Genomic DNA, 27,682 nt, shown 5'->3' on the forward strand with positions numbered 1-27,682 from the left:
CGTTTTATCTGTGGAATCTGGAATATCAATATGTTTACGGGTCCGCTTTACCCCACTCTAGAAGTATTCGTAATATATTTTTAAGAATGAAGTAGACAATATTTTAGTGCACGCTCCGAAACTATTTCATGTAATTGCTAATGTAAGGGAAGGACACACGTCTCTAAGAATAATTGATTAACAAATTAGTATTTTTAAAAGACTCCTTTCTTACATGTTACTGTCTTTTTTGCTGAATAACTGGTTACGAGTATGTTATGATTGTTATACGAGAGCAGAAGCCTTGAAAATGAACTCGAGAGCTGGTGAAACGAACGAATTTCCTGTAGAAAATACAAATGCCTATTGTATAAAACCATCTACCAATACTCTAAGACCAATTTTTATTGTAAAAAAAAATGAGCAACATAGCGTGCTGCCGTTAGACCGTCGAAGCAAACACGTTATGGCTGTTGGATTATTTACAGAGCATGCATCTAGTAATTAATAGCTTTAGAAGTGTTCCAACATTCAAACAATGACAGAAAGGCTCTGTTTATTCCAGTATATAAGCCGTTTTCATCAGGGATAAGACAGGATAGTTATCTTCATTTAACGCCTAAATCTAAGGCATTGTTTACACGTGTATTATAAGAGGTATTCGAGAGTGATTTATCATTGCCAACAGCCATTCATCATTCTCCGATCGTTGACCCATAGTGACATCTTATTAAGGCTGTGTTAAAAGACAATCAAATACGTAATGCAAATATTCTAGAGATCTGTGCGGCATCATTAGTTTTCCTCGTTCAGCTTACGCGAGACGTTTGGGAGGATTTTAGATTGCCATTACTCTTGACAGCGAAGATATCATTTGATATTAACACCAGCAGGGAACAAACTGAAGGAATGTATAACACCCTGTCAAAAAATTAGGATCACACTGCGAACGTCCAAATGCTCCGGAGCAATTATAGAAAGGTGTGTTGTAGGAGAAGATGAATTTATTATGATTTTTTAAAAAACATTTTCTTTTGCACAAACCGTAGTGTTTACGCTGATAATACTTTCTATTTCCTAAACCCAATTACTAGCATCTTTATAATTAAATATAAACAACAAACAACGAAGAAAATATAAACAATGAAAAAAATATAAATAATGAATATAAGTTCACTTCATTGTTAATTTCTTGCATTTAGTTTTAAGAACGACAAACTATATTGCAAGCTAAAGCATATCCAACCTGTCTTAGCAAGAATAAAAACTCTAAATACTGTATATCAGCTAGTCAATAAGATCAGTTTAATTGCTGTCTAGCCACACCTCTGAACGGTCGATGCCATCCAATTCTTGTTATAATTAATTATCTCTCTGAAAAGGTCAAAATTTCTCCGCTCCTCCTGCAAATGAACAGCAAATGTAATAATTATGTTAATTTATTACAATATAATAATTTTAATTAAATTTGTATATATCACCTGTCTTCTGTAGTACTAAAACAGGATGTTTATCTTACTAGGAAAGCTCAAAAATCATAGTGTAGGATGAACAAATGTAAAGATTAAAACCAAACGATCAAACAGAAATAAACAAACAAAACAAACAAACAAAAAATGCGACTTCATGTTAACTTAAATAGTCTGCAATAGCCGTACTGCAATTAGCGCCAAAGAGTTGAAATGATAAATTGCCGCTTCGTTTTCACTCCTGCGTGATTTCTATCATACTAGAAACGTAACGCAACACAGCACTAGCGACTAAGTGAGGTTATCAGCCCTAATTTCGTGCGATTACGGAAAACAGTCGGACCCGTTTTGCAAAAATAATTAAACGATGAACTGCAACGCAGTGGCAGACTATTTAGAACGCGGAAAACGAATAAAAAGAACTTCGTAGCTAATGAATAATGAATCTTTCGTTCTTTCTTTCTTTTTTTTTTTTTTTGGAAATAAAACATTTTAAAATTTGATAATCAATAGTTCAACCATTTAATTAAAGAATACTTAATTAAAATATTACATAAAATCATTCTCACAAGAATTCAACGTCCAACATTTGAACGAAAACTTGCAAACTATGTGTAAGAGAGGGACAAGAAGAATTGGTTGCGTGTTGTATGCTTCGCGAGACAAAATATTATGCATGACATCCTACTTATCAGGACACGCAGTATTTCGGCATAGATGATATCGAAGGCATTAAAGAGTAGTCACGAGAACAGCGAAATATTATTAATACATTAAAGGCGCCATGGGTCTATATTTACACGACGTTATTACAGAGGTTGCGTTTTTAGTTTATTAGGATTGAACGAATGTCGCATTTTATGAATTGGTTCAATGTTTGTAAACTTTGTACTAATATTTGTCAGTGCAGTGGTACGTTGTTTCATCAGTAAGGTAAATATGATGAGTAATAGACTTGGACATTTGGCAGCACTAAAGTCGTTAGGTAAACACGTCTGCTAATTATATTGCAGTAGCAGGTATATAATCAGTGGAAGTGTTATAATAATTTAATATTTGCTATCAAAAAGATTTGCAAATTCGATAGCAAAACTCATCGAACTGCTTTGCCTAATTTTTCGTCAGCAATGACCCGATTTAAACCAGAATTGAAATGTTATACATTTTATCCACATTAGTCCAACCATAGCGGAGTTTCTATACGCGTACGGACTGACATTAAAATCTATTAAGTGCTTACACATTTTGCGAAACCTACCTAATAATAATGAAGTAAGGCGTATTAGGATATCAATCTCAGATTGAGCCTCCGTAGCTCAGTCGGTATAGACGAAGCCATTTGGTCGGAAAGACCTGGGTTCGATTCCCGAGGAACCTTTATCTGGTTTCGTCGAAAGCGGAGGTAGGGTTATTTTCACCCGGAAACTCGGGTTTTCGTGTCCCCAGAAGGAAACCGGCACCGTAAACACGCACGAATCACATTCAAGAATACTTAAGATGGTCACTCTGGCCATAGGTCTGATTCGTCAGCTGTGCCAGTCCCCAGCCTGGATAAAAATAGGAGGAACTGAGATGTTGCCATACCTCCCCCTAAAAGGTGCTCACGGCCGTTGAATCATATTACGAAATAAATAAAACTCTCAGATTAACGGTATTTTAAATGAAGTGACGTCATCTCATTATGACACTCCATATGCGAATACTGGAGATCAGATAAAAAACTTAGATTGACTTTTTATCGCGTAAGTTCGGCTCTTCCTCTTAATTACTGAATTAAGTGTGTGTGTGTGTGTGTGTGTGTGTGTGTGTGTGTGTGGCTAACACCAGTAAAGGACAAACCCTACTAGCGAAAGGGAATGTTGAACGAAGTTAGATAAGCACCGATTTTACGGCTAGGGTGACAGCTGTTCGATGTAGTTCGTAGTCGGATACTACGAGATCCCAACAGAGGCTCCAATCGACGAACCACAACACGCATTCCCAACTTCGCTCACACATGTAATTCAACAACGCCGAACTCCTCCGAGAATACTAACGGAGTTGCTTTCCACCAGCGTCTGTACTTCAATCAGAATAAAGAGAAGCATACGTTAAAGCAATAATTTACACAGATTTTACTCCGGATAACATTTCCGTATCTGATCGCTTGCCATATATTAAACGCACAGGAGGACGTAATATCACTCGGTTTCTGGGAATGACGCAGTTGAAAGGCATAAACATCTGTTTAGCAACATTCAGGCTTGTCGACTTAGCCGATTTCACCACAAATAAACAGAAGATGGCGAAAGACTGGTTGACAAAACGACCTCTTATCCGAGATGCAATTTCAATATTTATTAGTTTTATGCAGAGCAGCGAACATTTTGTTACATTTTTGTAGCGAAAATTCTGGCCCGGATTATTTCTTAGTCCTTGCTGTGCGCAGCTGTTTTGTCGGCATAGGATAATTTTTAGATTTATTATTTTTATAGACCATATTCTTGTTTAAATTCTTGGGTTTATTTTCAACGCAGCGAAAAACTTAAAGAAATAAACCATACTACGCATATTTGACAGATACAATCATATATCATCAAGTCCAGATTTTCAATATTTATTTTTTATTAAAAAAATCGAGGATTTCAAGTCAACATTAATGTTGGAGGTTTATATATTTCCTTATAAATGTAAAATATCAAATATTATGTATTTATCATTGATTTCCAGTTAACTTCGACTGCTTCTATTGATTTCTGGAAAAGCCAAAACAGACGATTTCACATCTGAACGAACGTGTAACTGTTACAGTAACAGGATTAATCTTCTGATATTAAACTTGTATTTATCGACATTATTATGCAGTTATTTCTAGGAAAATATAAAGAATAAAATGTCAAAATAAATAAAAAATAAAATATGAATTTTCCAAAAATACTTTTTAAAGTAATTTGCAAATAATGTAAATATAAATTTATATTATCTTTATATTTTATATCATTTTAATATAAATTTTATATTAATTTATATTAAAATGTTAATTTTAATATAAATTAATTAAAAAATTCAAAAGTATTTCGTAGTTTTTTTATTAGATCTTAATACACCTTTTAATAATTAATTTAACTTATATCTTTATAAGAGATGTGGGCTGTATCACTCGGGGGGGGGGAGAGGATTGAATCAATCGACCGTGAAATGCGGTGATTGATTCATTCAATCCAATACCCTTGGAGGATAATGGATGGCAATGCTGTAGCCAATGAAGTTCTAACTGAGGCTCGGCTATTGCTGTTACCTTCCTGCCATGATCAGAGCTTTAATAGCTCAATAACACCTTATCCCTACACTGTCCTCTACAGATAACGGGGAAGATAAAAAGCATTCTTGCTTCGCCCCTTTAAGCCAGTCCTTATAAGTATATCACTCGGGGCAGTATTTCTTCCAATTCTTGGTCAACCTGGTCTTTTCAGTAGTTCATATTCAAGATTATTTTCCTGCTCTTTCCTTTTTAAGTTCATATAGTTGCTCAAACTAAGTTAGTTTTCGGTCTTTACTACTTAGGATTTTTTTTTTTTCAGAACAGATGTGAGGAAATGATGCCTGCGAACCTTTTAGCCACAATCTCTTGGTTACATAGCTAAACAGATCGACTGAAGCCTCTTTTACCTACTACTATCATGCTCTATCTTTCGTTTTCATCCCATTTACTATTTGCTGACCCTCAGCACTCTTTTTACTCCATAGGCCGATGATGAGAGATATGAACTCCTAAATTTTAAACTTTGGACTATGATTTGATATTTATCAGCAATATTTACTGTGAGATGAGCAGAAAAATGACGTGACATGGACATTTGGGCAATACTCGAGTCGTGAGGTTAACAAGTTTGCTAATCGTATTACGATAATAGGTGTATGATTGTTAAGCAGTGAATGCTTTTATTATTTTTCATTTTCCAACGCCTAAACAAATGTTCAGAAAGTCTGTTTTTCCGATTTATATTTCTTCTGTTTAAAACAAACGACATCTATTAGTTTAGTAGGCATCCAATTGCATTTAGTGTGTTCTAATCTAAGCACAAACAATGGAGAATTGTTTGCATGGATCCGATAAAGTCAGAATAGCAAAACTATTCGTTGATTGAAAACTAGAATCCAAAATCTTACGAACAAATAGAATATAGAAATGGCTTAAATCCAAGTGGCATTTTCTCAGTGGAGATGGTTGGATCTCCCTACGAAAATTCAAATATTGTATTCTGAAAGAAGAAAAAACAACGTAGAACATATTGATAGACAAATTCTCAACGATTTCCTTTGTTTAGCCATAGTTATTTTAAACAACTTAATATCATCACCATAGAATCCTATACTTCTTTTCCAAAAGTTCCATATTATGAAATGTATTTTTCCCCCTTTTTTTTCTGAATTGATGGTTGCTAGGGTAGATTTCCTTAGGATGAATCGTAGAGTTTCTCTTTGCAGGCCATTCACAGTTAATGAACAGAAATCGCTCTGGTAAAAATAAATCTTACCAAACAAAACGAAATAACGCCATCTATGTGTCAAACCTGGAAATGTCCTGCATTTCCTACTTAAAAAAAACTGTAACTACATTGTTTTTAGGATTGACATGCTCAATATGTATACGAGATGAGACATTGTACATATCTGTCAGGTTGAATTGTTCTTTTTGAAACTTTGGCTTTGTGAATTAACTTAAATATGGATAAGTTATTCAAATAGAGTAGTGTTTCAGATGGTTACCGCTGAACCACCTAAGGGTCAATATATTTTGCTTAAAACCATCTATTAGTAATCAATGACTAGCGAAGAATATAAACATCATTGGAATCTTTTCAAACGGACCTTCTCTTACAAAGGACGAAGAAAAGTAATAATGGAGTCTTGTGCAAAGAAGAAATTCGAAGATAAGGTTTTTTAGAAAAGGGGGGAAAAAGCTCATTCGGTACTTCTATTAAGACTTTCAAGAGAAATCCAGAAGATGATTATTCTTGCATTATATATATATATATATATATATATATATATATATATATGACTATTACTATTAACTTGGAGGTTGGATATGTTCAGTTTAATATAAACTGACTAAAAACCGAGAATTATAACAAATTGAGATTTATTTGAAAACGCAACATGTTTCGTCGGGATTGACTTCATCAGGCGCTAAGAACATAGAAAGCTATTAAAAGACACTGAAAAAAAACATTGAGACACTCTAAAGCAATACAATTATAAAGCTATAATATTCGACTATAAATTAGTTATTATGAACTTGAGCTCTAGTCCGTGCTAAAGTTCTATTGTTGTACACTTGTGCGTGTGTGTGTGGAACCACGCGATCTCCAGTATCTGATAGTAGAGCTGATATATGATTTCAGCTATAATTTGCCTGAAAGAGTCAGGCAAATTATAGCTGAAATTATTGTTCATATGAAGAGGGTCCAAGGTGATTTCTTTTGACTCGACAATGCAGCGTTCTACCTCATCGTGGCAAATGTGTAGGTTTGAAGTTGTTGTCCAATTTACTTTATGTTGGCGGCTTTCGTTGTTCGTGTTTATTGAAAAATAAGTATATATTTTATATATTATAAAATATATATTTATTTTATATATATATATATATATATATATATATATATATATATATATATATATATATATATATATATATATATATATATGTTTATAATTATTAACTGACTTAAACACCGAGAAAAGATATAAGAGATTTAATAATGTTTCACTACTAGTTTCATCGAAAATGCCGACTTCGTCAGGTGAATACAATACCACGGAGAAAACAACATCTTAAAAATATATTGTACTTAGACAAACAAAGTGTTTAGAACAAGTAGTAGTTGTGTTTGAAATTAAGTCAATATATTTTTAAGATATTGTTCTCTTATATCTTTAAGTCAACAGTTAATAATTATAAACATGTCATTAAACCGAGTCAATTACTGTGTGTGTGTGTGTGTGTGTGTGTGTGTGTGTGTGTGTGTGTGTGTGTGTGTGTGTGTGTGTGTGTGTGTGTGTGTGTAGGATATTATAAAGATCCACTGGACTGAAGTGCTTCTTTACCAAAGTGTAATCGTGAAAGTTTAGCTATCAAGGGCGTTTTTTTTTTTTTTATTATTATTTAAAATGTGATGGATAAAACTGTCTCAATATTATTCTACGGTTCGTTATTCTTATGAAGTTCGTAGTATTTGTATTCAATTTGCTACAATTAGTTTGATGAAATAATAACAACAAATGTCATGTTATGAAAATGAATTATTAGCGATTATAGCTTTAGTAGATTCTGCTGTAATTTCAAAAAATCTCAGCTCAACTCGCCAGTTTTCTTCCCAAGCTTGAGACCAGGTTAACGGAACTCAGTTTATGTGCATAAATCTTTGTAGTTAATAATTTGGGTACAATTATAGACATACCTATCACCTTACTATACATCTCAAGTGTAAAAATAATAATACATTTGCGCATAATATGAACTTAAACCGCGGAATTTTGAAAGAATAAAAGTCTATATTAGTTACAACCGTAAGCAACATACAATTCTTGTTAAACCTTACTTAGTGAGCAATCAAGATAGCGGTTGAACCATCTAACTGAAAAAAAAAAAAAAAAAAAAAAAAAAAAAAAAAAAACAGGCTCACAAACATTTTTATTAGCTTAACTAAAGTATGGGATCTGGGTATTTTAGTGTCCTAACTAAAATATGAGGCTATCAAACCACTAACTGGTAGAGAGGTTGTAAACCACATTAAGGAGTTGCCCTTTAAATCATCTGCAAGAATTAATGATCTCAAAAGCCATGTCGTAAGGGATATCGCAAGCTATAAAAGGTAGAGAGTCTTACACAGCTCATTAATTTGGCTTTTAAAAGGGACATTTAAGTGAGTCATAAAAACAGTTTCCAGTTACCCACATGTATAAAAATGAGATGTTCTTGAACCCACAAATTGTATCTGACTTACTTATACGACTGTAATAAATAATTTTGAAGCAGGTTATTCTATCTGAAATACTAAACGGAAATAATAATTAAGTGCATGAAATTATTTACAGCGGTGGTCACAACTGTGTTGATAGTTTTTTTATTTTTTATCTTGAAAGATATTTAAAACGATGTTGGAATAATTATTTATACGAGTTTATTTGGGTAACTAATAGGGTGTTACTAAATGGAATCAGAGGTTGTCCGTTTAAATTAAAGTTTTAATAACAAATAGAAATAAGCAGAGGTTATAATTTTTACAGCATCATTTCTATGATCGCCATTCTGTAGTCATTGGTTTAGGTATTTTCACTTGCATATTACCACTTTTGGTTTTGTTTTTTTACACTTTTGTGTTCTCTTTGTACATGAACATCATTTTTGGAAAAGTTTGGCGATATTTTTGTAGTCGTTCTCGACACATCAAATACATTCAAATCGAGTCTGACACAGAAGTCCCCTCTTGCTAATTTTACATCTTATAATCTATCGTCTGTCCATGGTAATTTGGTTCACCGGTTTCGGTGAATTGTTTTTTCTATGAATTGCATTTTCGACGAATTGTAGTTCGATTAACTGTTTTTTCGATGAATTTTCATGGAACCGAAAATTCCCACGTATAAATTTGTATATAAGTCAGAGTAATAATTAAGTGAATATGCGAAAAGGCGTGGATTAGGATAGTAAGAGAAGTATCTTGAAGTGTCACAAATGGAATTTTAGTAGCAATTCACCTCCATCATTATTAACGCAATATGAAGTGTTTATTTTTAGGTGGGATTTGCGATGTCCAATAATTGAATAAGTGATATTTCCTTTTTTTTTATCTCAATTTATTAGATGACAACAAATGCATTTTATACATATATCGCTGTATTTAAAGTTCCCCTGATTCTTTTTAAAGTTTCACTGGATGATAAGTTTGGAATTATGAAGATCTTAGAAGCAGGACTTAGGAACAAAATGTAAATAATGGGCTTGGCTTTCCGTAGTCTAATGGAGAATCCATAAAAATTTAGAGAGCATTCCCTATTTACATCTGTGCTTTGCGATAGAACTACATTTACAGGGCGAATGAAAAAAAAAAAAAAAAACTCCTATGTTTGCTAGAGTCTAAACAAAGGGTTGGGGGTGAGTCAAACTTAACCTCTAGTATTCCATAAACAAATAGAAGGTTGTGCAAAATTTGGTAGCGTCCGTAGAATTTGCGGTTCAAATTTGTATATTAGATAAACAAACACACATTTATCCAATGCTGCGCATCTAAATACAATTGTATCGGAGATTTAGGCAGACATTGTTACCATAGTAACGTACAGATAAGACGAGTTCTGTTCGTAGCGAATCCGAGAGGGTTGATCTGACTGTTCAGCCCACGATATAGCATAACAGGTGCCTTTCCGGTATAGATAGAATCACAGAAATTGTAAAGTTGATTTAACTTTCTTCATTCTACCGAAAGCATATCACAGTATGTTTTAAGAAACTAAAAGATAATCACTTCGCGATATTTATATGAATTGAGAATTTCTTCCACTGCTTTCCTTAGCATCTTAAACATATAATTTGGAATTTTCATAAGATATAGATTACTAAGATAAAATGCCACCAAAGTTTGTCAAGTACACACAAACAGACTTTTGCAATATTTTTAAACCAATTGAATGCAATAGTTGTTCAACAAAATACATATTGTGCAGTTATTAACCCGTGAGAACTTTATTTTTGCTTTCGTTACACGAGCAAACGCAAAGCAAACACTTGTTCACGCTTTCACGAGCCACAACCCTTTCATGCTCGATACAACAGAAAATCACTGTGATTGTGGTGACATTTGTTTCGATTATGTGATTTTCCGCTTCAAGAGAATCGTCTTTAAGGAAGTCCATCGGACGGTGCAAACCGTGCACCCAACAATGCGTCGCAGATTCTAATTGGCTAGAGGGAGTGAGAATCCTCGAGATTACAGCAAACACGTACAGTGGTAGCCAGAACTTCAATATCGCTACTAATTATCTTGTCTGCGTACGTTCCTGCTTGAATATGGTAATTTGTCATCCGGGAGAACGACAATGACAGTTGAGTAGTGTGCGCCTGCGTCACACAGAATGAGCGAAAATGATTGTTTCTTTGCCGTGATCAGAGGAATTGGGGGTGGCGACCTTCATCATTGTTATGAAGACCGATCAATATGTTCGGTAATAGAAGGAACACACACACACATACGGGAGATGGACAGCTGAGACCAGAGGGGAGGAAGTAATCTGTATTAGATGGTGTCTTCTAGAGACAAACTAATAACAGGGCGAAATTAAGATCGAAGTAAGGAGAAGTTGGCCAAACCACATAACATTCTCTTGCCTCTTGTGTTACCTCACTATGAATTCCTTTGCTGCAACAAATGAAGACGAGCACACTGGGGGTGGCCTTTAATCATTGGTTCATCAAAAGCCTTCGTCAATATAGTGACAAATGCTTTTTTGTTCTTTATTAGACCGGTATGGAATCTTGCTTCGTTGGAGCTCTGCCAATTTTGTGCGGCCATTCTGGATTTAGGAATCGGGAAGGAGTTTTATAGTTTCAGATGGAGAGATATAGTTGTTACCCCCCCCTCACTCTCTTGATTTCTTTTTCTACTAATAAACTAGGGGGGGAAGAAAACGTTTTACATATGTAAATTACTTTTCTTTTAACTTTTATTGTGATATTACTTAACATTTTAATAAAAACGTTAAAATCTGAAAATGCCGACAAAAACACTTCCACTATCGAAGACCAGACTGAGATCGATAGCTGTAGATTTTTGAGCTTTTTTATTTAAATAAAAAACAATTAAAAAAATTTTAAATAAAAAAACGTAGGCTTTGCCCACGAAATTCCTTATCCCGCGTTCCTGGTGAGATTTTTACAGGGTGGTTCACAATTGCTTTTCCCCAACGCTCCAATTTTATCCGGGCTCAGGACAGACATATGGCTGGGACCTATTCATGACTGTAATCCATGTGTGTTCACGGGGCCGGTTTGCCTATTCTAGGGGACGAAAAATCCCAAGTTCCCGGGTGAAAAAACCCCCTATCTCCGTATGAGACCGGCTAACTCACCTTTAGCCGAAAGAGACCAGATGAAGTTCCTCACGTCACTGACGGGAATCGAATCTGGGTCTTTCCGACCAAAGGGTTTCGTCTAATAACGACTGAGATACGGAGGCTCGTATGTAACAAAAGAAATGATTTTACAGGAACGGACACACTTTGATAGTTTTCTTATTTTTTAATAAAAAATAAGAAAGACTTAAGCAAGATTAAAGACTTAAGTAACTCTGGGTAGTTTTGCCGGCGAACCATATAATACGTTATTGTAATCAAGAATAAATTCAATCAGGATCCTTCGAGAAAAAAAATAGATTATTGTTATTGAATTTGACGACTTTATCAACATCATGATTAACAAATCCATAGAAGAATCGCATGTGAGAGTTCATCAGATACCAGTAATGACAACATACACGAAAGTCATCGTGCATGCGTCACAAACACGTGACACGTTAAAGGCGGGTTATAAGACTGTGTAACCCGACATTAATTCGATCTCTAAAGCTTAGTCTACTTGGTCGGGGAGGGGGGGATCACACGTTATACCAAGCTAACTGGCTGCCTACCCTCTGGTCTATTATGGTTTCAAATCTGCGAGGGCAAAACCAGTGTTTGAGACAGAGTGTTTAAGCAATAATAAAAATTATAAATATTGTTTTATCCTTAAATATTCATGGTTAAATGAAATTTAACCTATAAGATCTCTTGTAAAATGCGCCTGCATTCAATTCGGTTGGCTGGATGGTTAGCATAGCCATCTGCTCTGCAACCAACAGGCTGCTGAATCGAATCCCATGTTTCTCGAGACTATTATCTTCCATATTGATGACCTGTTCCATGTTTAGTCTCTAGAGCAGGGATCGGCAACCCGAGGGCCGCATGCCGCCCAAACGTGCATTTTTGGCGGCCCATAAAAGGTTGACCATATTTTCATGGCATGTGTCCCGTATGTTGAAGTATTTAAATAATACATTTTATAATATGAATAATGAATTAAAAATCATTTTATACCTATGCTTTTTGATATCGCCGTGCAACTTGGTGCGAGTCAACCTTGTGAGTCATCATGAGTGGAGATAACAAAGGCGACTTCATCCGACGACAACCGAGATTTTGGTGCACATTAAAGAACGCATTTTCGTTAGAAAATATCCAAAAATTTTATCGATGCTTGCCAAAAAACCAGGGTGAAACACATATTGCATGCATAATCTATATTAATTTGTTTTTATGTGATAATTTTTCATTGAGTTTCATTTTCATGCTTGTTTCATATCTCATATTTTAAATATGTCTTTGTTTTTTAAGACTGGTATAATAAAAATTGATAACTCAAATATTTTTCACTTACTATTTTCGCTTAATTAAACGCTTGCGGCCCGATTATTAAAAATAAAAGTTGAATGTGGCCCGCGAGTCTGAAAAGGTTGCCGACCGCTGCTCTAGAACATGGTGAATTAGGTAAAAATAAATAATTAAAAAATATTGTAAAAATGGAACAGAGGTTCTAGGTTTAATTGTTGTACTAATGAACAATCTCACAAGAATCTTATTACCAAACGACATGCTTTTTTATGATTGTTTTCAATCATATTCATACCAAATTAAGGGGATAAAAATCCCTTATTATTTTACAGCCAGTATGCGAAGCTCTGAGATCGAAAACTACGATCTAAGAGTTTTGATATTTTCTCATAATGTAAAACACAGCTCCTAGGAGATGTAATACTGTCATTACATTATAAGGAGAGGTCACTACCCAGACCGGGTTCAACTTTTGTTTGAGGTCTCATCAGTGAGTAGGTAGACCTGGATGATATCAAAGTTTAAGTGAAAAGAACATAACCGTTTGGCTTTTTATCTTAGTTATAGTATATGAGCACACCTTTCTGGCATTCGTATAGTGAAGATATGTAAGTTCTTTTCACTTAAACTTTGATATCATCCAGGTCTACCTACTCACTGATGAGACCTAAAAAAAGGTTGAAACCGGTCTGGGTAGTGACCTCTCCTCGTAATGTGAGGCAGTAATATATCTCCCAGGAGTTGCGTTTTACATTATGAGAAAATATCAAGAATAGTGAGGGATCTTGCTCCACCTTTGCTTCGAGTTGCCTTGGTGTTGTACTACCAGGTGTTCACTTACGCTTGGATTCGCCGATAGTTCTTCGGCATGAAACTCTTAGATCTTAGTTTTCGATCTCAGAGTTTTGCATACTGGCTGTAAAATAATAAGGGATTTTTATCCCCTTAATTTAATTAACTTCGCCAGAAAAAATAGCCGTTTGTCTTTTTATCATATTCATACCAATTAAAAGAGAAACAATATTCTGACGTCACAATTGATCTTGACTAGGTACATTTTACACTTTATGCACCTATTGGATTCTTTTTAGTTATCCATCTGTCCGTACGTAACTTATTATGGGAATCTGACTTGGAATTCTTATAAAAAAATTGAGCAATCTCAGTTTCTCTTTTAAGAGGACAATTTCCGGGGATACCAAAAGAGGAAACCATGTTAAAATTATATATTACAATAACTCTACTTGGAGTTGAGTTTAATCTAGTTTCAGAATTAGGGTATACTACAGAAAATGGCTAAAGGATTCAGTTCTGGTATTGGTCGATACATTTTATTAGTCAAATCTGGCAAAGCTTTTCGAAGTGATGTAGTTTATTTAATGAAGCTTGGTATTTAGGATCTCTATTAAAACTTCGTTCACTTGAAGGATCTGTAGTAGCAAAAGTTAAGCAAAAAATATCTAAAGAACATAAGCCAGAAAGGCCTGGCAGTTATGATAATGACGTCACAATGCAAGAATGCTATATGAAATGTATCTGTTTATTATTCTCTGTATTCATTTAATTATTTCTGTTGTAATTTTTTTGTTTCTGGATTCCAATGCATTCATTTCATTATTTGTATTTTAATTTCGCTTAGTTTTTTTTTTCCAGCGATTTATTATCTCACTGCACTTATTCTGTTCTGTTTTTTATTGTTATTTTTAGGCGCTCTGCGTAATTGACTTTTCTGACCTAAAGTTAATGATAATCACTGGAACGTACGGTTATTTGTACTACAAAATGCAATGTTTGCAAGGAAGATGGGGAAAATACCAAGTAACATCCGTTTGTGGCTCATTTATGGTGGACCGGTGGGATGAGTTGATACATTAGTAACGAACGAAAAGGTCTGTATCACACAAAATAAAAAAAGAAAATATGAAGTTAGGTTTATTTAACTAAAAACAAACAAAAACTAGCTACAGAAATTTAGAGGCATCCCAAAAACACGGGTGGCTGTAAACATTAAGTGTGCCAGGCACGAATAGCACTTGAAAAGCATCTCACGCGAGAGCACTACCTTGCAGCAGTGAAGGGCATCATTAAGTTCGGTTGGTAGTCAGCTGGAGATGAACCACGGTGAATATTGCGATACTGTAGCCTAGAACTAGTGGAGAGAGAGAGAGAGAGAGAGATGAATGAGGTTTTTCCGGGGTAGCAGATGTGAATGGACCTAGAGGAAGCAATTTTTATTACCAAATACTTGTACCCACTCTGTTTGATTGGGAGAAGAGGGCACACGACCTTTGTTAGCCGCTAGTGACTCGAAGTATGTAGACAGAACAACTCAGTAGGGCACACCTACGGCTATTCGAAGTGCGCGTGTTTCTAAGGGGGGACGCTGCGAAGAAAAGATTCTTGCAGTAAAGAAAAAAAAAAATTTTAAACCGAGAAACATCTTACAAGGCAACAAAATCTCAGTTGTTGTTGATGGCGTAGTAAAAGCTAGCAAGAATTGCTATTCCTTTTCAATACCGTTTCTGCTCTCTTGGTGTGTATGTTAAGGGAATTCAAGAGGAGAGGAGGAAAAAAAAGAAGAAGATGGCGATTGCGAGAATACATGCGTACACCCACGGGATTTATGGGATAAAGATAGACATTCAATAAAAGTTTGGCGCTTAACTGTAATATTGCGGAACTATTACAAAAGAGCCTCGGAAGCATCGAGAGCCGAACTGGCAAAACTTTTGTTTGCGGGATGCACCACTTACCTCCCTCGTGTTGTTTCTACGACGAGTACTTTGTTTAATGTTGAAAGGATTTGCTTCCAGACAGGTAAGTGCGGCAAGTGTAGAATACGAAAGATATCTGAAACGAGTATTTTCAGAACACTTACCCCCCAATCCTCTCCCCACCCTCCTTTAATATTCTTCTCTGAAGATATTTCCAGTAAAATAAGGCATTAAAACTGAATTTCTGCTATTTCTGCCTGTTTTCTTTCTCAAGTGGTTTATATTTTTAAATATTCGTTCCTTACGATACTCAAGTATGCAAATAGATGCTGACATAAATACTCGATTTCTATCTCTTATACCGAATAATCCTTTGTGTGTGTGTGTGTGTGTGTGTGTGTGTGTGTGTGTGTGTAGTCGTATTATCCTAAATGCATCTTCAGCATTGTTTATACACTCATCAAAACGGTACTATAATCTTTCTTTAATTTGTCATATATAAAGAAAAGCTGTGTGTGTGTTTGTTATACGTATTCGCATCATTGAATCATCACCGCCAAATTTTGAATCTTCTCACAGTTGACCATAAGAAGAAACAATCATTCCACTTGAAATATCCTCCCCTACATCAGATTTTAATTCCAGAAATTTTATGCAGTATTTAGATTATTTGCTACCCATAAGTTGTTATTTTTAAAATTCTCATTTCTATGGCAACAACAATAAAATCTATTTTATCCATCTACCATGTATCATATGACAGTTTTCGTCGTCATGCACAAAATGGTCGAGCGTTTATAGCTCAGTAGAACGATGCAAGCCACAGCTTTAAAACTTTCAGCCTTGAAACATGCACTGCGCTGTAAGAATGAAACAATTGGTTTATGAGTTCTATACACACGAGTGCAAAGCATACAGTTTTTTTTTTTTTTTTTGATTCGAATGCTTTTTGAAACATCCCGGACTGGACACCAATAAGAAATTATTAGGGTGGTATCCAATGATAGTGGACAATAATTAATTTTTCTACCAATACAAATATAGCTTACTGAAGTTTAAAATTATAAAAATAATGCTATTAAGGAAAATAGAGAAATGGCTGCATTTCAATGTTCCAGATAAGTCCTCTCGTTGAGCGTTGAGTATAATATTTGCTAATTTATTTATCCATTTTTTTCATCTTATACGAGATATTGCCCAATCTCATTTTCATTTATCTCATTTTCCCAAAGGCTCCCCAGCGATTTCCATAATAAAGATTACAATGGTCAGAAATCTCTGGAGTCCAATCCCATTATGAACAAAATGAACTTTTCAATTAAAGATCGGTCTCATACGGAAGCGGATGAGTTGTTCTTTGGCCAGCTTGCTAATTTTGCAGGATGAAAAACTTTTCATCCTGCAAAAATGGCAAACTGGCCAACGAACATACCATATTGACAGACAGATAGACATAAAATATGAAGAGAGGATTAATCACCCTATCGAAGCATTGATTAGATATCTGTGAAGTCGACTTTTTTTTTTTGCTTCATATGAGCTTAACTTAGCCCTGACAGGTTACTGAGCGAAAAAGGTTAAAGATGAAATGAGATTAATATTCTCATTCTGATATTCTTGTCCTCCCATATATCTATCTACATTTATCGTGGTATTGTTGATGATCAGATCAATGGAGTAGAGAAAGAGAGAGAGAGAGAGAGAGAGAGGCTTCTCCAAAGATGATTATAGAAGCTTCGGGGAATGAAAGAACGAAGAAATCTATAGATTATTGTCGGAGGGTAAAAACTGATAGAAGAAGAGAACAATGGAAGCTGACGTGGAAGAAGTGATACGGAAAAACAGAGATAAAAATGATAGCACTTAGAGATCATTGTGCACAGGGAAATAAGGTTAGAAACAAAGGTAGTGTTGGCCACCAAGGCAAAAACTGGCTAGAAACAAATGAAAGTCAGTAAAAAATTATTTGTAATGGGAAGCTGCTAGTGGAAAAATCCACGCAAAATACAGACTGTAACGGACCGATTTTGATTCTAATGCTTTCCTATTCTTAATCATGAAAACATTGCATCTTAACCACCATCATATCATTTCAAAGTGTACAAAAATAATGCTATTCATATATTTATTATTATTATTATTCTGAGCTGGGTTTATGTTTCACACGACACACGTAATAGTATTCTGTATAGGATTTATTTCATTGAAAGTTTATTCATATCAACAGCGTAGAATAAAGAGTACAATTGTTGCTACAATCCGTTACGTTACAATAGCAAACTCAATAATATACCATCAAACAGAACAATAATAATACAAATCTAATCATTCTGCTTTTAATAAGAATGCAGATGCTATCGCATTGTTACGCAACCGATCAGTTGCACTTCACAAGGATGACATCACTGTTGTTTATTATTATTACCTACAAAACATGCCTGTCTGCGTTTTCATGAGAGAGGTGGGGGGGGGATGAATATCGTTTTAACCTTTTAATGTTTGCTTGCAGCAGTTGAGAGATCCGTGCTATTTAATTCTTGTTTTTCAATTCTCGGTATTAATTCCAAGTATTTTAATGTAATTTCAGTGCTATTTTTAAAAGAATCTTTTGTTTTCCATTCTCGACCTCTGTGCTTTGCCTTTTTTTGTATGTCTTTATTCTGAATACATTTCTTCTCTACTCATATTACTGTTTTATTTATTTATTTATTTTACTTTTTTGACAACAATTTTTGGCCTTACAGTGCTTCAGTGACACAGCTTCAAGTTCTTTCTCTGTAAAGATTCTCAAGCAGTCTTGTGATTAAACAATAAAGTTAACTACATATTTGAATACCCTACCAAACAACACGAGCCTGAAACAACTATATTTCGATTACTATTAGCCCTTAACACATAAAAATGCCCGTTTTCTTGATATATATACGTTGTTGAAGATAATTTCTCTCCCGCATGGTTTTGTCGGCAGTATTTGTGTTCTCCTTTGCCTTTAATTAAAAGTAAATATACCAACACATTTCGTTTATCTTTATAGTTCATTGGTAAATATTATTATTATCCTTTAACTCTTCCTGGGATTCTCTTCGCGTTGTTTCTAAAGAATGACTGAACTATTTTGTATTCTTAACTATCTATCTCTATATAAATAACTTTCAGTTATATTTTTGCCAAACATAAATGTGCTTAATCGAATACAGAGAAATATCTTGGCTGAGATACGCACAAGAAATACCAGGAGATTTAATAGAATTTTAATATTTAGTAGATAGATGGTGAATCGTAATCAACAAATGCAATGTTAACCAGAATGAAATGAAAGTAACATTCCATCGTTTTAATAAATAATAAGTTTCATGGAATAATCTATACATATATATTAAACTTAATATGTGTGTTTGTTATTTGAGTATTTGTATGGTATCAGTTTGTTATTTGAGTCTACAACATGTCATGTCAGTCAGGGACAAAAGAGGGGGAGGTGCCGACACGTTTTCCTGAAACCCTTGGATCCAGAGAGAGAGAGAGAGAGAAAGAAAGAAATGTACCCTTATTAAATCTCCGAATAAATATTAATTCTTGATAAAAATTTTAACTTTCTTCATCTTTTTTCATTATTTAAATTTAGTTCATTGTTTTTCAATATTATTCCATCATCTTCTCTTAACTTTTCCTAGTCCCATTTTTCTTGTTGAAAAAGAAATAGTTCTTTACTTATCCTTTCTTGGCCCATCTTTTATCCTCAGTTCTTTTTGTGTCTTTTTTTTCTTTCATTCTTCTTTTTTTGATTTCGGATCAAATATTATCAATTGAACTCTACAATTACAATTTAGATGTCTCTGATTCTGTTTAATATTGTGTTACGTCTTCAAATGTTCTCAATGTATTAATCTTTATAATTTAGTTTATAATTTCATATAAGATGCAAAATGGTTTGACAACTTCCTTACCGACTGTTATTTTTGTTCTAAGACATCCGGTTTGTTCTGGCAGGCCTGCCTTTGTTATAATAGTTTTCTTTCTTTTTTTTTTCAGTTAATTTTCTGTTATATTAACTTCTTCATAGTAATCATGATAATCGGGTAATATTATATTTATTAATTTTTGAGTAAATCTTTCCACTTATCTAAGCAATATTAATTATTTCTTTTGAGTTCGTATTACACTCCAGATTCAAAAATTATGTTCGAATTCTTTTATATGTAGTTATTCTTGTTTACCTGTTAAGAGAGCGCTGAAGGTCAGAGAAATACTTGTTAAATATCTGCGAGGTCCTCCTTATAAGGACTGGCTTAAAGGGGCAAAGTGAGAATGCTTTTCAATTTCCCCGTTATCTGTAGAGGACAGTGTAGGGATAAAGTGTTAATGAGCTATAAAAGCTCTGATCATGGCAGGAGGGTAACAGCAATAGCCGAGCCTCAGTGAGAACTTCATTGGCTACGGCATTACCATCCATATTTAAAGGTAAAGCCGTCTCTAAAAATTCGGACGATCCCTGGGCCACTCAATCGTGGGCGAGAGACCGTTCATCTCAGCGTTGGCTCCACTCAGTGATGGCCTTCCACCCACACACCACCACCGAGCAGAACCGCTCAAATTCCGAAGAAAATCATTCACCGACAAAGCCCCTCAGCGGGCCGTGCCGGAGAACACTTTCTCCGGAGACTCAAATTGCTCCCTTAAGGCAAAAACCTTAAGAGAGCGAACTCAAAAACTCTCGAATCTCAGCGCCCCTGGGGGGTAACAGCAACAGCCGAACCTCAGTTAAACTTCATTGGTACAGCATTGCCATCCATTAATCCGAATCAAAAATCCACTCTTCCATCTGCGAGGACGTTGTTTCGTCTTTTATTAATTCTTCTACATCTTTATAATATTATGTGTACTATTTTATTAGATTTTACTGATTATAATTTTTTATTTTAAAGCTTCATTATTTTATTTTTCAATTATTTTTAAATGGCTCACTTTTTTTTTAACATTAGTCTTTCTTTACGCTCCAAAATGTTTAAAATTCATCTAATAATATACTTTGCCCTTCATATACTTTCATTCTAAAATAATTCTAACGTGTATTTTTATATTTTATTTTATTTTATTTTGTATGTTGGCTTAATTTATCCAATAACTTTTCTACTATGTGTAATTTCTCTGTTATTTAAAAGCAATAAGTGACAATTTTTTTTCATGTATGTTTTTCCGTTATTTTACATCGAATTTTACATCAGTTTTGTTTAACATTCTTTGGGGAGTAACCCAATTCTAGTGAATGTTTCTTATGGTAGTTTCTCGAAGTATATACTCATCTGGTATGTTTGACCTATCTCACCCATTCATAGTGGCGCTTTTTAATCATTAAGTGAATAGTCAATCACCAACCGCATCTGTTTCCTTTAAATTGTACAGTTAATCTGTTTTTTTTTTTAATTTTTTTAATTTTTTATTTTGCATAAAATGAATTGAACAAATAACAGTGCGAATAAACAGGAATGTGTTGCGCGCGTATAATAATGACTAATAATTGAAGGCTCTTAATGAACTACACTGATTAAAGAAATTTTAATATTAATTTTATCTCTCGCAAAACACCGGTATCAACCACCGTGTTCATTACAACCCAAACAAGGCGCACAAAAAAAAAAAAAAAACTACGGTATTATTATGTCGTTAATTCCAGCAGCGTGTCAGTACCTTTTGAAGGAAGTTCTTGCCGAGTCATCATTCCTTAATAAATTATTAATTTGACAACCAACGGTAAAAATAAGTCGTTCATCACCTCCTACATCGCTAGCCATTTCCAAAATCAATAGAAAAAAAAAAAAAAAAGAAAAAAGAAAAGCAAAACAGCATCGAGTAATATATTTCCTACCTCCACTTAAGACGTAAATCACTGTTGGCACTTACTTTGATCATTGTGAATATTTAAAGAGTTGATATTGTGTGAGTTCGAAACACTTAGTGTAGAGGTGACTAAAAATAAGCAATTTGATTTACAGTTCGCGCAGTTCTCTAAACCGACACAAAGTATTTGCAAAAGAAAATGCACAAAATTCCTACGGTTGTCATAGCAACGAAGATTTGCTCAGAAATGTAAATTAAATGAGGCATAAACGATATAAATATTGTTCCAGAGTGTTTTGATCGTTGCTAAAGGCAACGCTCTCTGAGACCAACATTATCTGAGTTCGATATTCTATTCTGGAATTTAATTGTCAATAATATTTGAAAGTTATAATTCTGCGTGGTGTACAATAATGAGTAACGTATTCAGTATGAATTTTAGAAAGCGACACGCATACATTACTTTACTCTTTTACCGTCTTAAGTAGTACTGATTTATCAGATAAATTTTTGCTTAATCATCGCTCCAGTTCATGTATTTTTTTTTTTTTTTTTTTTTTTTTTTGGGCAATTATGTGTATTGGTTCATCTTTCTCTGCTAGGCCTAATTTGTTGGATCAAAGTGTAGTGCAGTGATCAACACCGTAATAATTATTACTTGAAAACGCGATATTTGAGAAAAAAAAATGAAATAAATAAATTAAAAATAGTCGACGAGACGTAACCGATAAATTACTCCAAAGTTTACCGGCTTGCAAGTGCCAGTAATACGGCAGGAAAAGTAAGCAATCTATCGGTAAGCATTGTTTTCCCTATATCACTCACAAAGCTTTCGAAATCAAGTGTTTATATAATATCTTTATCAATATTTGTGGTTAAATTAATAAAAACAATTCTAATGAAAAATAAGAAATTCAGTGTACGTGTTTTAATTATTTATTTATTAATACAAAAAAGTGAATGTCAGATGGTTATATATACTAAATGTTTCCATTGCAGAACTTTTAACTCTTTTAAACTGAAGTCGATCAAATCATTCTTAACGTTAATTACTTTTTCTATAATTATCTTCACAATGAAGCGTTATGTAAATTAAACATGTTTATTATGCTTGTTCTGCGATTAGAAACTGGAGACGATAAGTTTTGTTTCTGTTTTTTTGTATTGATAGTTGTGCAAACAATTACTCGTCATGAAGGAATTTGTTGCAATGAATGTGGTTAATAAAAAATCTCACTGATATATTTAATTATTGGGTATTTATAATTTAATAATTTATATATATATATATATATATATATATATATATATATATATATATATATATATATATATATATATAAGTTTTTTTTATCTTGGGTATATATTATATTAAAGATACCAAGCAATTTTATAAGCTATATTTTAATCCTTTTTTCCAAGTAAGCAAACAGACAAGTAAGTCAAGTTTGCTGCTACACTTAGTGCAATACTAGGCAACTCGCTGTAAAGGTGGAGTAAGCTCTGATTACTTTCCTTAGAATTTTCCCCAAATGCAAAGCACATTTCCTTGTGGAGATGAAACTTTACAGTGTTTCATCATTGTCTGTTTGCTTACTTGGGAAAACCTAGCTATATATATATATATATATATATATATATATATATATATAGTTTTATATAATTTCTTCAAACACCATATTTCTATTAGTGTATGTGTAAATATATAAATATACCTAAAGACTACATTGACAGATAGGACCTCGTGTGTTGGCCGGGATAAGAATAGTGCCAACACAACCTATGCGTGTCGTAAGAGGCGACTAAAATGGACTCTGAGTTTCGAGAGTTTCGTTCTCTCAGGTTTCTTCCAGAATTTTGCTCCCGGTGAGGGGGGGGGATTTTCCCTGAGAGAGAGAGCATTTTGAGTCTCTGGGAAGGGTGTTCTCCGGCGTGGCCCGTGCGGAGGCCTTGTCGGTGGATGCTTTTTCCTGGAATATGAGCAACTCTGCTCAGTGGTGGTGGTGGTGGGGGGGGGGGGCGTCACTGAGTGGAACCAACGCTGAGTTGGACAATCTTTCGGCCACTCGTAGGGAGTGGTCCGGGGGATCTTCTTAATTTTTAGAAAGGACTTTGCTTAAAAATCGCCCCAATGTAGCCCATGCATGCCGTACGAAGCGACTAAAATGGGTATCCAGGGAGGGTAATGGATGGCATTGCTGTAGCAACGAAGTTCTAATTGAGCCAGGGCTATTGCTGTTACCCTCCTGCCATGATCAGAGCTTATAGCGCTATATTACCCTATCCATACATTTTCTTTACAGATAACGGGGAATATGAAAATCATTTTTGCTTTACCCATCCAGCCAAAAAAAAAAAAAAGAGAAAAAGACAAATGGATGGGTGAGAATAATCAATTCCAGAGGGTAACAGATGGCAATGCTGTAACCAATGAAGTTTTAACTAGGGCTCGGCTATTGCTGTTACCCCACCATGACCAGAGCTTATAGCTCAATAACACCCTATCCATACATTTTCTTTTACAGATAACGGAGAATATGAAAAGTATTCTAGCTTCACTCATCTAGCCATATATATATATATATATATATATATATATATATATATATATATATATATACACACTGACAAATAAAGATATATATATTCTAGTTGTAATATGCCAAAAAAGAATTAGATAAAAGTTTATGCTAAATATATGAGATGCTTTAATATTCTCCATCCAATTTCATTTATTGTAAATATAAGATGCGTTAATTATACTTTTATTCTATTTACATCATACTGACCTTTATGCTTGTCTTCTCCATTCAATAGCAACTCTTCTTCCGGAATATGTTAATTAATAGCTTAGTTAAGATTAACATGCGGTATTTCTACTCCCCGACAAAACATTTAAATTTTCAAAATGCACTTTCTTTCGGTCTACAGTACTGTTTCTTATAAGTCGTAGCTTCTGTTTATTAAAATGTCACATTTAATTCCGTATGCTAATCACAGGTTTTCTTTGCGTTTTTTTTTTCTTTGAATGATTCGTTCGAAGTGAGTGTCGACTGCTGTGAGTTTTATTAATTATACTGATTGAATTAAATGTGCACCCCCACGATAGCAATTAATTGAACATTTATGAAACTATCTGTACCTTGATTATCCTAAGATTTTGTTTGTGATTTTTCGTTTAAGTCAAATATTACACTCGCGGTGTTTGCTATTCTTCCTATTAAAATATGATTGATTATTAATAAACAGTTTTTATCTTTATTTATTTTTATTATAAAATCATTATTGTTGAAAATAAATGAAACTTTTCTTTAATTTCTTCCATATTGAAATACACCCTTCTGTAAAATAAATAATTTTTAAATAAAATATTCAGTTTCAGAAGATTAGATGTTTTTAAAGAAAAATTTTCCTGCTCATCGACAAGGTTTTAATTAAAGATCAGACCTGTTTCCCATTGAAAAATGATTTCCACTCTTTCTCTCTCTCGGAAAAGCAAATAATCCAAAAGTTAATTATATTTTACCTTTAGGAAAAATATATTTCAAGCGAACTCTGGATATCTGCTTTAACATTAATTAAAAAGTGTGGCCTTGAGTAACCTCTGAAAGGCGTAGGAAAGGTTTACTCTGTACAACGTTATTATCTTCTTAAATAACGTAACCGCATATTTTACTACGGAAAATCATTTTAGTTGCACCACAGACTCGGAACGCACACCTGCGGTAATTACAGGCGACTATGAAAAACCCTTCTACGAAAATAATGTTTTTTCCAATTTTCTCACTTATTTTTATGCAGTGGGATAAGAGAAAGAAACATTTAATTATTATGCGAGAATATTCAGTTTAATAAACTCTAAAAAATTAAATTAACGAATAGATCAGGTGAGCGGAAGGGGGGAGTGAAGGTGCGAGTTATAGTCACGAATATTAAAAACAGACTTTTGGGAAAGTAAATCAGATTTCATTTTACACAGATGGGAATTTTTTTTCTTTATCTGGTTTTTTTTTTTTTTATCTTATTTTTTAGTCTCTCTGGAGAGTGCATTCTCTTTAATCTGCAGATGTGGATTATACCACGGTATGTAGTGCGTTGAGCGATTGTCTACGTGTAAGTAGGATATTATAATAGAGGATATTATGGATCCGTCCATATTTTATAGCCAAATATAGAAAGAATCTTAAAAGTTTTGAAACTGACTAGAGATTTCAGGCAGTCACATAATTTCGATAATAGCGTCATAAACTCTCGAGTAAATTTCAAGATATTTAAGTTTCTTTTTATATTCTGCTATAAAACATAGATGGATCTATAATATTCTCTGTTTTATTATAATGCTTAAGCGTGTTGTTTTTCTGACTGTGCCACGAATGTATAAGGCATAAATGGAAGTACATGGAACATTATTAACTAGGGAATGCACTGGATCCGCTTAATAACGTGAGTGACATAGCGTTAATTATGGTGTATAATTACTTGAGGATACTTGGTCCCACTTAAAATTTAAAAATGCATATGATTTTTGTATGATTTTATTTGATAGCATTTTAAGAAACTGCAAGTACACTCTATTGTACTTTACGATTATTAAAATATCACCACACAAGACCATAACATAGAAAAGTACCTTCACTCTTAAAATAAGTGACGAGAATTTGAGAAGTCAGTTGAATCCATTTTAGTAAACATATTTTAGGTATTCGCTACTGAATATCTTTTGTTCCAGATAAGTCTGATGGGAACTGCAGATGAATGTTATCAGAGATCTAACAATGTTAGATATTTCAACCGGTTTGAGAGGATGCTTACATAATGAAGTTGTTGAAAGGGAGTACATTTGTCTTTGAAGGTCCCGAAACTGCATAACTAGCAAAATCTTTCTTTGGAATATTAACGCAATATTTCAATTGTGTATCTTTGACTGAACATGTAGGAGAGTAAGGCCGAGTTCGCCACGGTCTTAAGATGTATTTTATTTCCAATAAAATATATTATTTTTTCCTTTTCTTCAATTTCAAATTTCGCTGTTCCCATTCTTAAATTTCTCAGCGGGGCATCTTTTCTTACTTGTTTTTTCTTACGGTATGCACAGTCAGCATATTTTACAAGCATTTTTAAAAGCTTCCGTCAGTGCTTTTCGACGAAAATCATTGGTCGGAAAGGCCTGGGTTCGAATCCGATCTAGGACGCGGAGACCCTTTAATAAAGACTTTTAAAATGCTTGTAAAATATGTGTAGTCTCATTTCCTATGACACGTTGTGACCTCCACCATCATCTTTAATTGGAGGTAAATAGACTTTGTTTCGTTACATATTTCAGTAAATTTTAGTCTTTGTAGTGGAAAGTTATAGAAAATCACTAATATACTCGTAATAACTTGTCTTCGCACTCTCCATATCAGCCAATCTCATTGGCTGATATGGGGAGTGCTGACATTTGCTAGTTGTTAATGATTCACAGTAGTAGCGCGAAAAAATAATCATAAAAAAGCGTGTTCACAAACCCAACTGCTAGAAAATTATGTAATACCTTTTATAATTAATAAGATTTTTAAAAAATAATAATTCATTTTTTATTGTCCAAAGTCATCTTTTACGTGGAACTTATGCCTTTATTCGCTACTATAATAATTTAGTTTGATGACCACATAAACGACCGCCAGCATCGCAAATGCACGGTGATTTTGTTATACAGACATTACCTCACTTACATTGATATTGGATATAAATGGAAAGAGGAGAAGAAAACGGGGGGAGGGGATTTCGTCTCTAGAAATGTCATATGTAAGCTACTAAGCACTAGTAGAATGGCTATTTTTCTGTCTTCAAAGAACAAGACTATTCTTCAGGTTGAAGTGAGAAGTGACAGTGCGTGCGTTTAACTTAATTTTATGATAATCACCTAAACATAACAGCTGTTCCCGCGCAATAATGATCTAATGTCTTGAAATAGGTGTGTGTGTGGGGGGGGGAGATGTGCTGAGAATCATAAAGTTTATTATCATTGCACTTAAATTTATATATATCGCGTCGATGAAGAAATATGTAAGAACAACAATTTCTAAGATTAACAAAAGGGATGAACAGAAACATAAGTGTGTTCCCTTTATTTAAACCAAAATCTCAGGTACCTTAAAGGACCGCCCACCCCACAGATGACAGTATCGCATTCTGTGGAGCAAGTAGAATGCAGTCCTTTGAATCAAAGAGGATTTCGTAGTGACGTAGATGATAGAGGTGATAAATGTTGGATTGAATGATTTTGATGTAATT

This window comes from Typopeltis vanoorti, chromosome 8, assembly GCF_054136105.1.
Source record: "Typopeltis vanoorti isolate ZY-2024b chromosome 8, IOZ_Tvanoo_1.0, whole genome shotgun sequence".
Classification (NCBI taxonomy): Eukaryota; Metazoa; Arthropoda; class Arachnida; order Uropygi; family Thelyphonidae; genus Typopeltis; species Typopeltis vanoorti.